Raw genomic sequence first — 757 nt, 5'->3', positions numbered from 1 at the left:
AACAGAAAGAGCTATCTGGTGTCAAGGAGCAATGAATCAACATGAAGGAGTGTGCACTGATTTACAGAAGAGTCATGGAAACCAGGGGACCCTGTTTCTAGCATCCAGCTTCAGACCCTTTGTGAATAAAGGATTAGGTCACATCACCAATCACACACCTTGCAGGGGATTCTGAGATGGAGGGGCCGAATCCACACTGGGAACCAGCAAGGGTGACACTGGCACTGCACTGACTCACAGAGGCAGCAGTCTGGTGGCTCTGGTGGTGGCATCTGGCATCCAGCACTAAGGTGACCCCCATGCTGATTGCCTTGACCTGCCCAGGGCAGCAGCTCAGTTTTGAGGCATGAGTTTGGATATTGTTCCAGGTAGGGTACACCCCAAATCTGGTCCTCTGTCCATAAAGGTACTTTGTGGGTGCCAATATCCTCTTTTATAAATTCCTTTCTTGATTAAATTATCCAGAGTGGGTTTCATAGAGGAAGATGTAGAAGGATACATTTCAGTGAATACAGAGCGGTTACTGCTGACTTGGTATTTTATATGTTCCTTTTGCTGGTCTATAGTTTTTGATTTTCCTGATGTAAAAATTAACATTTTAAATAAAAATATTTTTAGAAAGTAATTAAAAAATACATCGTCTTGAGTTTTAATTAAACTTTCTGACCTATGACTTTATATTATAGGTATACATTTAGTACAAAGGCTAACATACTTCAAAAAAATGAAAAAATACTATAGTTAGCTTAATGGAAAA

Source organism: Heterocephalus glaber, unplaced genomic scaffold, assembly GCF_053883595.1.
Source record: "Heterocephalus glaber isolate CG9 unplaced genomic scaffold, H.glaber_assembly_v1.0 deba00001454, whole genome shotgun sequence".
NCBI lineage: Eukaryota > Metazoa > Chordata > Mammalia > Rodentia > Bathyergidae > Heterocephalus > Heterocephalus glaber.
The sequence above is the reverse complement of the archived record's forward strand: the minus strand, read 5'-3'. Positions refer to the sequence as shown.